Source organism: Theropithecus gelada, chromosome 10 (genome assembly GCF_003255815.1).
Source record: "Theropithecus gelada isolate Dixy chromosome 10, Tgel_1.0, whole genome shotgun sequence".
Lineage (NCBI taxonomy): Eukaryota > Metazoa > Chordata > Mammalia > Primates > Cercopithecidae > Theropithecus > Theropithecus gelada.
Genome location: NC_037678.1, coordinates 80496689 through 80512332, shown reverse-complemented (window position 1 = coordinate 80512332; position 15644 = coordinate 80496689). Strand labels below are relative to the sequence as shown.

At 37.2% G+C, this 15644-nt stretch overlaps 1 protein-coding gene across 2 annotated transcripts in view; it reads right to left on the bottom strand.

Annotated features, from left to right (window-relative positions):
* The window catches only part of PLCB4 (phospholipase C beta 4), a 415371-nt gene that overhangs the window by 313409 nt on the left and 86318 nt on the right, over positions 1 to 15644 (bottom strand). The gene's annotated exons all lie outside the window — the stretch shown is intronic.

Here is a 15644-nt window from a genome sequence, read left to right as displayed (position 1 = left end):
AAGATAGTGTTTCTGCACTTTACATTGTCACTGTGAAGACATGGGAAGACTAATATATAAAATATAATTAGAGAGTAATTAACAGTCTTTATCTACACAGGAGAGTAACACCAAAAGGTTTATAAGCCAATGCAACATGCACTCAGAAAAGGGAGAGATGGTCAGGGATTTGACTTATAGCAGCGAGGAAAGCTTCAGCAAGGTTAGGTTTTATGCTGAACCTTCAAGGATAGGGAGGATATATGTAGAAAATGAGTAAGATATTCCACTCAACAGGGAATTGGCTTGGTGACTTCTCTCTTATTATGGAATCTTAAGTTTTTAGTTGAAGTTGAAAACATACTAAAACCGGCATAAATGGTAGTCCTTTGTTATATGATGAATTTATAACCAATGCAAGCACTTTGCCAAATATGGAAGATCAATTGATATTTCTTTCTATTCCATTGAGGCTTAAAATTATGAGAAGGGGGAAATAGTCACTATTTCCCACAATTCTCCACTTACATAATACACAACTGCATAAACAAATGCAGATAATATGCTTCTGCTGCCTCCAATTACATCATCAGATGAAATATTTGAAGTACAAGTCTCAGATACTGTTGTAACCCAGTAGAATGATGTTTAAATTTATAACCTGAATTTATTTTTCTTAAAACATGGTTCTCTGAGTTATTTTTTTTTTACCAAAACTGACTTCAGCAAGTGTTTGCAAAACTTGCTCTGTCCTTTCCTCTCAGAGAAAAGCAACTATCAATTAAGTAGCTTCGAAAACAAGATTAGAGTAAATACGCACATACAGATTCTTGTTGTTCTGGCCTATAGGTTGTCAACTATACATTAGCCCTAATGAAATACAGTCTCTGGTTTTAATTTTTGAATAGATAGCTGCTGAATATTTGTGCAGTTTGGCTCTAAGGATCGCATACTATACTTTTTTAAACTACTGGAATATTTCCTTGCATTCTTTTGTGAGCAAGAAAATGTAAACAGTCTATTAAATGATGTACCTTTGAAAATCACTATATATTTCTTTGTAACATTCAGAAAGGGGACTGTAAAAGAAGCTTCTGAGCACTTACCATACGATATGTAACTCCAAGTTATATAATGTGGATTTATTGCAGAAAATACCCGCATAAACCCATTGTTTATAAATCATATTCGTGAAAAAAAAAAACTAAATATGTCAAGGTATGAATAAGAGCTTAAGGAGCTGTGTGAGTTTTCAGAGGTGAGTCTCATATTCCACTGAAGTAGTGACTTGTGAAAAGGAGCAAACCAATATTGGGAGTTTCATGGTACCTTCAAAGAACTCAATGTGAGCGCTTTACAGCCCCTAAACAACTTTATGGTGCTGGTATAACTCACTCGTTTTGGCCATATCCCTGCTGCTCTGTTAGATATTCAAAAACTGCTTCTTCATGACCAAAGAGATTGTGGTACATTTTAACTTTCTGCCTCCAGGCCATTTTGAGAGTCCAGCAATTCAGACAATTAGCTTTCTGGATAGCTGAGGTTTTACCAGCTCTGTGAACCCACATCAGGGCAGAGCCAAATCAACCCCAGTCCTTGTTAGGTACCTAAAGGTAAAGCTGACTGAAACTACTGCCCACAAACATGGAATATCATGAGTTACGATTATTACAAGGACAGAGCTTTCTGTTTCTGAAGAAGCAGTGTGAACCAACTTACATTTCAGGCTAAATGATGAAGTGACTGCATCCTCAAACACAATCTTTATCGGAAACAGCTGCCTGAAAGAAGGATTCTTTTCTCTGTACCCAGAGAAACCAGATGTGTCAGCCCAAAGAACCTCAGAACATGGTTTACCTCCATGTCTTTGCGTCTCTATTTACGTTATCTCACCAGCCATCTCATAAAACGTGATAAGAATCAATAAAGTCATTGGAAAACATCTGTACCAAGTAAAAAACAGATAATCTAAGCTGCTGTTGTTAAAACTTTAGTTCTGTCAGAAATAAGAACACCACAAATTAGTCCTAACAAACTAAATATTAATTTGTAAGAAAGTGTTGTACAACATGTATTCCTAAGTATGAAAGTAACCTGCATGAAATAAAACTGATCAAAGCACAATTTTGAAGAAATAAACTAACCACAAATCACTTGCAATCACTAAATCCTTCTTTGGGGAGACTCAAAAAAGAACAAAGATTGGGGAAGGCATGCAGGAACTTTCTGCGGTGATGGTAATGTTCTATATCTTGCCAGGACTGATTGATCCGGGTGCATCCATTTGTTGAAAGTTCAAGCTATGTACAAGCAAAGATGTGTGAATTTCATTGAATAGAAATTTCGTATGAAAAACTGATAAGAAATATTGAACTCCAGTTATTAATAAGCATGCTGGAATATACAAACTATGCCTGCAGTTTATTTTTAAATGCATCAAAAATAAGACAGTGAAAGACAGAGGGATAAGTGGATGGACAGACAGCTAATAAAGGCAATAAAGTGTTAATGGTAGAATCTAGGTGGTGAATATACAGTTGTTCATTGTAAAATTCTTTCAAATTACTATATGTTTGAAATTTTCATAAACAATGTTGTGGAGGAAAATACAATGGGAAAGGAATCACTGAAGAATTTGGAGTATCACACCAGCACCCCACTGCCCACTTCCTTCCCTTCAAGAGTTCAATTCACATGGTGTCTAGAACTCTGGCAAAGTATCTATCTATTTATTTATTTATTTATTTATTTATGAGACAGAGTCTTGCTCCGTCATCCAGGCTGGAGCACAGTGGCACGGTCTTGGCTTCCTGCAACCTCTGCCTCCCCGTTTCAAGCAATTCTCCTGCCTCAGCCTCCACAGTAGATGGGATTACAGGTGTGCACCACCACACCGGGCTAATTTTTTTTTTCTTTTGTAGAGATGAGGTTTCACCATGTTAGCCAGGCTGGTCTCAAACTCCTGACCTCAAGTAATCCTGCTGCTTCGGCCTCCCAAAGTGCTGGAATTACAGGCTGGCAAAGTATTTACATTGAAAACTCAAGGCACATATCTCACAAGCTGAGACATGGAAGGGTTTTACGAAAATCAACTGCCCAAAACTGTATTATTAAATTGGAAAATTGTGTGTAACTGAGAGGAAGGAAGCAGCTCCTCACAAATAAAGTTTCTATATCTAAATTCACAGGGAGCTAAAGTGGAGCACCCGCAAGCCAGACTGGACAGAGGATGCCACAGAAGACTCAGGTTCAAGAGGCAAATCAAACTCAACGCATTTAAAAGGCTCCTGATTGGCAGGACATGAGGGCAGACAGGAGAAGAGGATGAGCCCTTGGTGATTGTAGCAATCACAAAGGGAGACAAACTGACAGGCAGGAGTTGGGGCTACCAAGGATAACAAGTCCTGGAAAAGACTGCTGTGGAAGTTCAGCAGAGGTGACAACCCCACACATTTCTTCCAGAGAAAACAACAGACCACACATCATCAGTTATATCAGCCATGAAAGGGCCAGTGTCTCCGGCTAGTCGATTCCCCTCAATCACATCTCAGTCATGAGCTTCACAAACTAACTGCCCGCTATGGAGAGACAATGTCCATTAAGTGAAGAACAATGACCTGAGCAGTTATTTGATATCTGGTGGTGCAGTTCCTCGCTAGTCAAAGTGTGGTCCCCGAAACAGTGGCATCAGCAGCACCTGGGAGCCTGTTAGCAATGTCAAATCTCAGGCCTCACCCCACACCTGCTGTGGTACAATATGCAGTTAACAAATTCACAAATGATTCTCACAAACACTAAAGTGTGGGAAGCAGTGGAGTGATCCGACGACAAGCCTATAGACCGAGTCTCAATTACTTGGGTCTTCTCAACAGCAGCTTCATCAATAGCATTATCTTCAGAGAAGACAGGTGCAGGTAAACAGGTAAGCAATATTAAGCCTTGCACATGTTGTCTCCTGGAAGCACCTTCTCCTGCTCTATAATGCTTCAGTTCTAGCCTCCATCTGTATAAGAGATCTTACCCCAAAACCCCCGGAGAGTCTATAAAAATAAAACACAGTTGAACTTGTGTTGAAAATTTGGAAAGTTTCATATGCTTTAATGTGTCTGGAAATATTCTCCGTATCTTTGGAGAGTGGCCACTTTGCATGTAATTGCTCTTTAATGTAAGAAGCCAATAAAGTGGTTTTTTTTTTTTTCCAACAGGTAATAACTATCAAAGGAATTCTTAGGCCACTGTCCCTGTTTAAGCTATAAAAGACAGCTGTGAAAGTTCTTCACGCACCCTTAAAAATAGCCACAGAATGTTGCATATTAGATGCATATGTATAAATGTATACATATGTATACATATACATGTATAAATCTGTCAAAAATAGGTTTATTTTAATGGTCATGCTTTGTTTACTTCAGTCATTATAATTAAGATTGTTTATGCTCAAATATCTGTGGCTAGTCATGGTTTCACCTTTTATTTCATAATTACATGTGTGTTTAAAGCATGCCTAACTAAAAAAATAAAGTATGCAAATATGAAATATTTTTCTAAAGCCATTTGAAGCCAATTATTCTGTACTAACTACAAGTTTCATACTTCTGCATCACTCCTCTGTCCATGAACATGTGCATATTATATGAAAAAATGGGTTTTAGAAACATAATTATCAAATACACAAACCAACTTTCTTTGTTTTTATTTTTTACTCTCTGATTTCAGAAAGGAATTTTACATAATGGCTGATTAACTTTCTAAGACAATGAATAAGTACATGTTCATGTTCAAAGTATATTTTTATTCTCACTTCTTATTTAGGAAAAGAGACTTGAAAATAATCATTTTGCCTATCTGAATATGGTTGAACAAAAAAAGTGGCAATCAAAACAAAATATTGAAATATGTCCCATATTTTCATTACTAATTATGAAAAATAAAAATGAATTAGCTTTTTAAAATGTATGCCTTACAAAAAAATATTTAACATCATCTGTGCTTCGTCACGTTATATTTAAGTATTCACAGAAAGTATTATCAAGAGACTGGGTCGTTTTTTAATAGACCTTATTTCCTAGAGCAGTTTTATGTTCATAGCTAAATTGAGCAGAAGGTACAGAGATTTCCCATATATCCCCTGTCCCCATACACAACTAATTTTTAAAATACGGAGTGTGATAAATAAAACACACCAAGAAATCCTACCAGCCAAGCAAATCATGCTTCTACATGTCTTATGGAAAACTCTATTTGAGTTACAGTTAGGTTTAGGAAAATTTTATAAAAAGAGACATTAACATAAATATCTAATTGATGCCAAAATTAGCACAAAATCATAGTGTCTAATATACTTTGTTGGCAAAATTTTGTCTTCAATTTCTCTCTTATAAGAAAGTCTAAAGAAAAAAGTAATAATAAATACAACAATTTTCATGAAAAGTTTGGGTGCTCTAAACAATATAGTATTTTCTGTAACTAAATATAACTATATCTGCTTACTTTCAGGGACCATGGAAACAAAACTGTGATAGCCCTCTACAAGCAATAGAAACCATAAATTCATCAAAACTGCTCCCTCTATATAAATCTCAACTGCTATTCCTAAAGCTATTTTTCAGTATGCTTTCTTACCTGAAAAGGAGTCAGTAGGATTTCAACCTCACTCAGTCAGAAACAGGCACTGGAGAGCACGCCTGAGGCAGGTGGAGAACTTCAGAGGCAATCACAGGTCTAGGATAAGCTCGCTCCTTCCAGAACAGGAAGGGGTAGGAGCCTCGGGATGAATGAATCGGAGCAGCCAGGGACTATAATGCTGGTCCTCTGACGCAGACTCCCACCCCTCTGCTACAAAGTGAGAGGCTGGGCAAACAGTGCCCACAGCCACAACAAAATATCCAGACAGAATGGCTGAGAGAGACTCTTTCAACTACCCTAAGCAGAACAACAAATACAGCAAACGCTTGTCACAGGCATACTGCCGAGGAACACTGCCCGGGAATGAGTAAGAGGCCCCAAACATAACAAGAAGAGCCATCTGATCAGAGGTTGGATGTTTGTTTATAATAGGAAGAGTAAAATTGGAAGCCCACACCTGAACTCTTTCTTAAAACAAATCTTTGTTTTTTTCTATACTGAAGGGCACAAAAAATTCAAGATATAAACTGAAAGAAAGGCACAACTGATTGCCCACAATTCAGGAAATGTAGTAACTTGGTTATAATATTTTCATAATCTTTGTTCCCACCTCCCCAATCGGGCTGGCACCTTTTCCATGTTTTTCTCCTTTATAATACTTGCAGAGTTCAAGAAATGAAATAAAACTTCAAAAATTTTTAAGTTACAAGTAACACTGATATAAAGAAAAATAATTAAGAACTAATGTCTAAAATGAGATCCAGAGATTCTCTCCCTTGCACAGACAGTGAAATGTTGAGACTTTTGTCCTGTTGGTGTAGTTTAAGAGGATTTTAATTCTACATCAAAGTAACACACTAACACACACACACATACACACACACACACACACACACACACATCCCCCCAGGTTTACCCATCCATCCGTGAAAGCATTACAATAAAAAATTTGGCATTTCCCAAAATGCTCAGAGAATGTAAAATGTTCTGCAAAACAAGGTTCCAGGATGAAGTTTTAGGATGGCCAATCTACACTAATATAAATGGAATTCTATACTGTAGGATTTCTCCAAGTTTTTAGTATGCTTATATTCATTACAAATCTGTTAGAAGAGATTTTATGCTGTGTCTCCCACATTTAGTTAATCGTAGGACCCTTTATTTGAGAGGCATCCAGAAAGAACTGTATTTTGTGAGAAAGATTTGGAAAAGGCTAAAAACTCCAGATTTCGTTTCCCAATTTTTAATCCACCAAACTGACATTGTGACAAGTTTCCAATGCATTTAGTAAAATCATTAAATTATTAGGCTCCGCATCTGTCCCAACTTGTACTACTATCTCTAAAAATTACAGTGTGATCAGTACTAGATTTCACACTATTATAAAGCTTTCCCAAATTAAAGTATGGGGAATGGAAGCACACCCTACAGGTATTTAGTAGATATTTAGTAGATTCTTTGCATTACACTAGAAAATACAAGAAACAGCAAGGTTTGTGCCCTCAAGAAGCTGGACATTTTGTTTTGAAACTCGGCAGTTGCTATAGCGGGTATGTGCCTGTACTGTGGCCATCCATTTGCCCTCAAAAGCTGACTGTCAGACCTCAGAGAAGAACATTCAGCCAATATATCCTACAGAGTGGGCACCCAAGCCAAAACACTGATGCAGGCTAGAAGTAACCATAAAAAACACCACCCAAATGTAATAGCGTTTGCATGCATATGTGCACATTTCAACCACTTTTGCACAGGCAGACTCAAGAGGAAGAAACTGAGTCACGGCACCTTCAGCAAACCACATGTAAAACCTGACTCCACCTCAAACGTTTCCATCAGTCTCCAGTCCTAGCATCCCGCAGTTCCCTCCACCTCCCTAGCAATCTCCTGACAGTCTATTGTTCTTATTTATATTGAAGAGAGAGTTTTCAGGATAGAACCACCAGAATAGACAGGTGGTTCACAGCTACTCCACAAAGATAATTAAGTCAGCACTGCATATATTCATCCACTTGACTACCAAAGAACAAACTACTTCACACAAGTTATTTTTCCCAATTATGCCCCCTGACAGATTGAAATCTTTCTAAATTGAGTTATACTCTTCTAATGCTCCTAGAAAGAAAATATTTATTATAATTTTTAAATGTCTAGTTTATATAGATTCTAATCAGTCAACAGAATCATAACTAAAATATTGTATTTAAGAGACTGTCATATGATAAGAAAAATATTTTACTTAAAAAATGATTCAGAAGACATGGGATGGTTTGATGTTGGGCAAGTCGCTTAATTTCCCTGAGCCCCAGTTTCTTCATCTGTAAAACAGCAATAAAATCACTTCCCTCATGAGGGTGCATGCAAATCAAAAAAGAAAAAAACAGAATCCAAAGCTTGGGGCAACTATTAGATACACATCATAATAACACTATAACATCTTGAGAAAATGTTCTTTCAGCCACCATTTACTGAAGGCCTGCCATGTGACAAAAAACAGGGAGCGAAACAGAGTCACTGTTTAATATGAAAACGATGCAGCTGTGTCTCATTATAATCAATGGATATAGTCTGGGATGTCTTAAAAATTAATTGGTAAATTAACACAAGTTTATTGAAAAAGTTCAGACCACAGAAGGAATAAAGTTAAAAGTAAAAATACCCTTCATCTTTTGTATTAATTATAACCACTGCTTAGTTTCAAGTTTGCCTCTAATCACTTTTTTAAACGACTCATGCAAAATACGGTTTCCTTCCAATAAATGAACTCATCTCGTTTACATTATGATTTCTAATAAGCAGGTGATTCATCTTAATTCTATTATTTCAATTCATTATGCTTCCTGGTTTGGTATTTTCTTTTGTTCTGATGTTTGCAATGTAATTTATTTAAATATGAAATGGAGGCCAGTTACAGTATATAGAATGTAATAAATGTGATAAATCATGATCATGTAAAAAATAATAAGTAACATGATCAAGAGATTGGAAAAATGGAAGAAAATATGAATGTTCACTTTTAAAAATTTTCATATTTAGAACTCAACAGATACTGTCTAAAGTGGATAAATCTACAAGCACAATATTTTATTATATTATTCCCATTTACAAAAATTTATTACCACAAAAAAGAAGAAACAGAATATAACCATAAATTATAGAAAGGGAAAACAAACATGGAGGATACTGTATACTCTATGAAACAAAACATCAAAGGAGAAACAAGCTCTGCTTCTCCAGGAACCCTCCTGTGGCTTCAACCTCTCTGTTCCCAATTAGGGATTTTGGCCATGGCCTTGCAAAAAATCCACCAGCTGGGGAGCTAGGAGACACATATTTTGACTGTGCTCAGATTTGCTCAAAATTTGGCAGATATTCTTCAGAGGATTAACATTTGGGCTTTAGCCATTCTCTACTTTTAGTGAAAATTTTCCCTCCACTTTTAGTTATTTTTTTCATCCTGGCAGTTTCAGAAAACAGAGTCGACACGTTTACTCAAGTTCCTTTAAGCAGAAACCCATCTCCCAATTTAGTTTCTTACTATTTTCTACATTCTTTAGTTTTCCACCTCTCCACTACCCCTTCTAGCCATTTCTCCCTTTCCAATCTCTTGGTACTAAAATCAGTGGCTGAGCCAGCTTCCTTGGCCTGCAAAAAACAGCTGTGTGCATCTCTTCCCATCCCCAGGTTCAGTGATGTCAAATTGCTAGCTTAAAATTGGCCATGGTAAGAATATTTAATTGGCCATGGTAAGAATATTTGATAAGAAATTGGCAAAAATGCAAATTAGCTCCACCCCACCAGTGGTTAAATGTTTAGCAGCATACCCCTGGAAAGGTCTGTAAATTTAAAAAAATAGTTTTTTAGAATAATATGTAAAGTAAGACTAAAAACATTTTTACTGAGAACAAGAAAAGGCTTTTAAGCTTTTTTTTTTTTTTTTTTTTTAAATGAACTGGTACAGATGGCTTGATACTGCACCTCCACAAGATGCACTGGTATAATATATTTATTATTCACATTTACAAAAATTTATTACCACAAAAAAGGAAAAACACAATATACATGTAAATTATAGAAAGAAAAAAAACGGAGGATGTTGTATATTCTACGAAACAAAACAGAATTGATGAATGTAACTACTGTAGGACTAGTAAACACGAACGAAGGCTGTGTTTCCAGAGCAAATACCATCCTTTCCAATTCCCTTCAATATAAATATACAGCATCTTTTCCCCTAGTAGCTCTGAATAGCATATTGAATCTGTTTTTTGACTCTCATTAATGAGGAGTTTAAGAAAGCACCAACATATTCATTCACCATGAAGTGACAGTTAAGAAAACTTTTTAGGTACAGGTATACCTCTGCCTCTTTCTTTCCTCTTGCCCAATGCCCAAAACACACGCGAATCACCACACTTTTGCTTCCTTTTCCTCTAAAAGTCTATGGATTAAAGACAAAACAATTACGTAATAATGCCCCTGATCCTTTCAACCTTGCAAAAGATTGACTTTAAAGCTGACAACCCAGGATGCTCAGGGTAAAGTCAACTCATTGTTCCAGGGAACAAGGCACAAATTAGTGCAGAATATTATTTTAAAGCATGGTATGACATTCTAATAAACACTGCCAATTCCGTCTGCCTGGGTCATCCACCCTAATGAATCATGAAACTAAAATATTCAACAGAAAGAAAAAAGAACATGCCAAAGAAATAAAGGAGATAAACTTAAATATCATATGAATTAATATTCTCATCAGTGTTCCTCCAGCTCTTCATGCTGGCTGCATTGAACATCTATTATAGTATCAGTGACTATCGGCATTAATGCATTCTGCCAATAGTATTAGTGTTATTTAATTTTAGTTTATTAATAATTATCTTTTCATATCACAGAATGGAACCTCTGTTTTGATTCGCCAGGTAACAAACACTCTTTTTCATAGAATCTAAAAAGTGAAAAAGCAGTTATCTTTCAACTTAGAATCCACAGAACAATAAAAATGCTTCATAAGTTCTTTTGTCTGCATATTTTATTCTACTCCAAGAAAAAAATATACAAAGTCCAATACAAGCAATGCTGGGTATTATTCAGAAGACATAGCTTCATCTTTGTCTCCTCGAGTCAATAAAATAAAATTTATTTCACAGAATATGATTTGTGCACTGGCAACGGCTGCAAGTCAAACTTTCCTATGAGCACCAAACACTGGTAAACAACAGCTCCTGGGTGGTAAAATCAACCAGACAGCACAACATGGTAGGTAGGAGCAGCGGACTGCACTCCAACAAACCTGGGGTGGCATCAGAGCAATTTGATTTTGGACAAGTTAACCTCTCTACTCTCCATTTTCTCACTGAGTTCACAAGCCAATGTTATCTTCCCTAGAAAACTAGAACTTTCCCTTTAAAATTGGTAAAAACTATGAACCACTTAGGATAAATGCTAACTGTAAAATGCAATTCTAAAAAAGGCAAGGGATGACTTAACATGTGGAAAGAACCTAGGTTTTCAAATCAAATAAGCTGTGTTCAAACCCTAGCCCCATTATGTACCAGCTGTTTATGGGGTATTGGACTAATTACAAACCTTATAAACTTGTTTCCTTATTTGTAAAATCAGGATAATGATATCTATCTAAAAACTTTTACATATCTCAAATAATCGCTGTCTCAAAAATAATTAATATTTTATCTGTCTAACCCATGGCCTGACAGAGTCAGTGTTGAGACGTCAGCTGCCTTGCTGCTTGAGATTTCATTGTTTGAATCACTTGCTAATGCAACTCTGGCTCGCTTTCTGCTTTCACTCAACTTAGAAGCACTTCTCCTCTCTAGCAAACTATCTGAAGACCTGCCACTACTAAAAGTCCTTTTCATGCTATTTCAGGCTGCCAGCATGAGTAATTTCCCAAGAGAAAGAACCTTATTTTCTAGTATGTTCTGCTAATCCTCCATACCTGAAGTCCAGAAGAAACCTCTCTGTTTTCCACAAGGCTTCTCCCTTTTCTAAACCCTTGCAGGCTCTCCCTTTTCACAAAGATACATAGAACAAAGGGGCAGAAGTTACCTCCACCTTTGTTTGCCTCGGTCTGGAAAACAGCTTGTAACTATTCTCTGTCATTATAAGAAACCAGCTCCTCACTCCAAGCTCACTTTCTGCATTCTTTTTTAGTTGCAAAAACTGAAATTAATTCTATTTCTTGAAGAAGCTATAAAACATGCATACACACACACAGGCACATATTTTGTTGTGGTTTCCTGTCACCAAGCAAAAATTATAAAATACCAAAAACATCAGCTGCCCAATTTAACTCTGTGCCTTCATTTACTCAACACATATCTACTGAGTGCCCACCATGCTCCCAGCAATGCATCAGGTGCCCGGTATATATGGATGAGTAAACAGATATGGTCCACTTCCTTGAGGACCTAACTATCCTGAACTTCTTTCATCTTTTTCACCAAGCCAGGACACACTTCTAACCAACTCTGGTTTCCAAAACCTAGCCCAGGGCAGGGTAGGACAATTAAGGGCTGCATCTAAATAAGCCATAGCAAATGTTAGAGACTGCCCCCCTCCGCCCCGTGGCCACAGTTCTCTACTAATCAGATGAAACCTGCAAATAAAGGTGGTCTCTATCATGCCACCAGACGGTGGTGGATCCAGCTCACCCTGCTGCCATGGCTAGAACTGAGCAGCAGCCCCTTGGCAACACAGGTCCTATAGCAGCTTTAGTGTGGAGGGACGTATAGCTTGTCTTCCTGTAGTATGGCCACCTCTTCTCCCTAACTATGGGCAACTAAACAGGCCTAAAATCTATCAGAAGCTTTCTGAAGTTCATGAGCACACTGAACAGTAATAGACCATTGTAATAATTTCACCATCCATGCAAGCCACAGTTAATATCTTGCCTGTTTGGAACAGGCAAGATATTATACTTCTTTGGAACCATAATATTTAATATTAATGTTTAGTATTTAAATATAATATCTCAAAATAGATACTGAGCAAGATGAAGCCAGTTTCATTCACCATCTTTATGTCTGTAAAAACTTTCATCAAGCCAAGCTGTCTCCCTTCCTGGGCTCACTGTGTATAGAGGAGCTACTGCTAACAGAATCATCTTGATTAAGAATTCATATACTGTAAAAGGCATGAGAAAAACATAATCAGAATACAGGGAAATTTTATGATCAGATAATCAGCAAAACCTTCAGATGCAGATTAACTTATTGTTCAATTGATGAGTCTTAAGTATGTCCATGAATTGCTTTTAAAGAGGTCTTGGGAATTAAGAAGATCCCTCTTATCACACAAAAACATGCTAAATCTCTTCATTTATTTTAAACTCAGAGATGAAAAGACACCTTTTACTTTTTGTACTCTAATCAATATATAATAATCCTATGTTAATCATGGATATCATACACTGTCCTCTTGGTAACAAAGGACACTAGTCCCAGTGGTCTCCAACATGTACTTGAAAAAGCTTAAAGCTCTCTGATGTTTCAACCAATAAGTATCTGTCAAGGATAAAACAAGGATCAATTTAAGGACATTTTCTAAGTAGTCTGATTTAAAATTCAGGAGTAACCACACCTTCTTAGATAATAACTTGGATAAAAATCACCCATAGTTCTTTCCACAAAGCAATCTAAACTGGTCTTCTAGAGACCAGATAAAGTGGTAAGGGACTTTAGGGCTAATCATCCAGATAATAGCTTTACTTGGATTGACTTAATAATACAGGCCTAAATTCATTTAAACATCTTTCTGCTTCACTTTCCCTAAGATAATTCTAAAAGCAGTACAACATCTTTGTATTTTAGACAAGTGATTCTCAGAGTGTAGGAGCCATTAACACTAATAAACTACAAGGTGATTTTAGATGATTTACAGATTCAGCATGGAATAAGACAGAATCTCCTAGTAGAAAAATTTAATCCCTGATTCTGAACTGATTGCATCAAATAGTCTCAATCTTGTAAGAGCATGTCTTTAAAATCTCTCCGTCTCAATAAAGAAAGGACGTACTCTGACTCAGGGTTTTTGACAGCCAGTGGTATCTACTTAGGATTGAATAACACTAAATGGTTTTCACTGTTTAGTTTTTATTGGGTATCTACTATTTGCAGCACCTAATAGTTTTCCATTTAAGACAGAGGTGTAAGGTTTCTCTTTTAAATACTGTTTTATATGTTTAAAAAAAAAAAAGGTGAGAGTGGCCAGGCGCAGTGGCTCACGCCTATAATTGCAGCACTTTGGGAGGCCAAGGAGAGTGGATTATATGAGGTCAGGAGTGTGAGACAAGCCTGGCCAGCATGGTGAAACCCCAAATCTACTAAAAAAATACAAAAATTAGCCAGGTGTGGTGATGCTTGCCCATAGTCCCAGCGACTTGGGAGGCTGAGGCAGGAGGATCACTTGAACCCAGGAGGTGGAGGCTACAGTGAGCTGAGATCATGCCACCACACTACAGCTTGGGCAAGCAAGACTCTGTCTCAAAAAAAAAAAAAATAAAAAAGTGAGAAACATTAAATAATAATAGAAGTAAAATAACACTATGGCAAAAAGCATGCAGATGGTATCTGTATGACTGATACTTGGGAAACACTGTTTGAAACTGTTTGAAAATACTTGTAGTATAGTGATTATAATAGCCTGGGTTTGAATCCTAGCTTGGAAACTTCCTTGCCATGTGACTTTAGACAAATTACTTAGAATCCTTATGCCTTGGTTCCCTCATTTGTGAAATGGAGAGAAGGATAGTACCTATTTCAAAAGGTTATTGTGAAGATAAATGGTGGAACAGGTAAAGTGCTGAAATGCTAGGTGACATATAGGAATAATTCAACATAAATTAGTTTTGCTTGTTTGTTTGAGATAGGGTCTCACTCTGTTGCCCAGGCTGGAGTGAAGTGGCATGATCGCAGCTCACTGCAGCCTCAAACTCTTGGATTCAGGAGGCTCGTTAGCCACAGCCTCCTAAATAGCTAGGACCACGCACCATCACACCCAGAATAAATGAGCTACTACCAGTAAAATTACTAGCATTTTGTAAATATATCTAGATGAGTAATTATATACTCAAACTCAACTCTTTGGCCTGTGAATTATGACATAAGAGAAGGAGGCTTCTTCATGGACTCTTGTATAGATGAAAGGGAAAGCTCATTTTGTTGTTTTATCTTTTAAATAAAACATCAAACAATTGAGGAGTCTCGTAAACCCATGTGACTCCCCAGGTATGAGAAAATCAAGTGCACTATCTTGAATTCTATACTATAACTTCCTTCTCTCCCTATTTAAATGTTTCCATTTTTAATTACTAAGAGTTAAAAATGAGGCTGCCATTCCTTACCCATATGACACCAACCAAAATGTATTTAAACCAGACACAAGGTTCCTCCAACATTTTAACATTCTGCCCAATTCATGCAGCATCCCAAGAATTGCTGTCTTCAGGAATGTTACCACAGCAAATGACTTTTTGTTTAAATTATAGCCACTTTCCATGCAATGACTTTTTAAAAATCTGCTTGAATACAAAAGGCAAGTGGGTATCTCTTATTTATCTTTTTTTTTTTTTTTTTCATATTTCTCTCTGTCCTTGGCTTCCAGGGGAATTCCTCCATTTGTTCATGTAGTTTAATGTGAGCATCTTGATGAATCAGAAAACGCACTGGGGAAGTCACTTCATATTAACGTTGTGTGCCTTCTTCACTCCACTCCATTTAGCAGGCATTTTGGACTAAAATAGGAAAGAACAGAGGAGAACATTGTGCAGTGACATGGACTAGTGATCCGTGAGGTCCAGCCAAGCCCCATGTCTGCTCTCTGTGGGATAATAAGGCCTCCTGAATAATCAACTTGAGTTGATCCAGCTAGTTCAACTAGTTAGCAGCTCCACTAAAGCCCAAAGAGGGGAAGGAAGGAAGGGAGGCAGGGAGGGAGGGAGGGATGGAGCGAGGGACGGAGCGAGGGAGGGAGGGAGGGACAGAGCGAGGGAGGGAGGGAGGGAGGGAAACAACCCTGTAACC